We start from the raw sequence: 839 nt of genomic DNA on the forward strand, positions 1-839 counted from the left end.
TGTCTGAGTTGTTTGTTGTTTTTGCATTTTTGTCAAGATGAGTCTTTGTCTTTTATTGTAAACCAAATCTACCTATGGGTACAAGGTTATATTCTTCTGCTGTCTTATAGAATATGTAAAAGTCATCTTATTGATATTTCTCTTGTCAAGTTATGGGGAAGAGGGATTGGTGATTTGAAAATTGTAAATTAAAAAAAGAAGAAATCTGTAAAATAAACAGGAAAAACTTTCAGATTTTTTTGTTTGTTTGTTTGTGTGAGATGTGATCATCACCCTGCCTTAGAATTGGTGAATACGTAGTTTGTAGCAGAGATCTCTGGAGTAGGTCTCCTCCATGAAAAAATAAACATTCTCAGCCAAATGAAATCGTTGTAAACCTCCAAGCATGAAACCTGAGCAAGTGATTTTTAATGATCCTATAGCAGTGTACTACTATGCTCTATGAATGTGTGTGTGTGTGTGTGATAGGGATCTTTATGGATGGACCGGGGAATCAATCAAGCAGAATCAAGTTCCAGCCTCATGTGCCTCTGTCTTATCAAGTGGCAGCGTGCTGACCGATGGTCCAGATTTAAGATGATCTACATGCCTTTATGCAAGTGGGACTAATCCATCAAGAGCAGACGCTCACTCCATCATCCCTGCTTACACTGAAACAAAAAGTTAAAAAAAAAATCTGCAAAGCCATTGTACAGTTTGCATAATTTTTTAACCATAGATAGTATCATAAACTGTTTCACTTTATAAATCTAACAAGTCAAACATTTGACAGCTGCATTTAAAGTCAAAGTTCCAGTGCAAAATACAATTCAATTCAATTTAATTTAATTCAATTTTAT

This window comes from Morone saxatilis, unplaced genomic scaffold, assembly GCF_004916995.1.
Source record: "Morone saxatilis isolate NCDOM2014 unplaced genomic scaffold, NCSU_SB_2.0 Contig11, whole genome shotgun sequence".
NCBI lineage: Eukaryota > Metazoa > Chordata > Actinopteri > Moronidae > Morone > Morone saxatilis.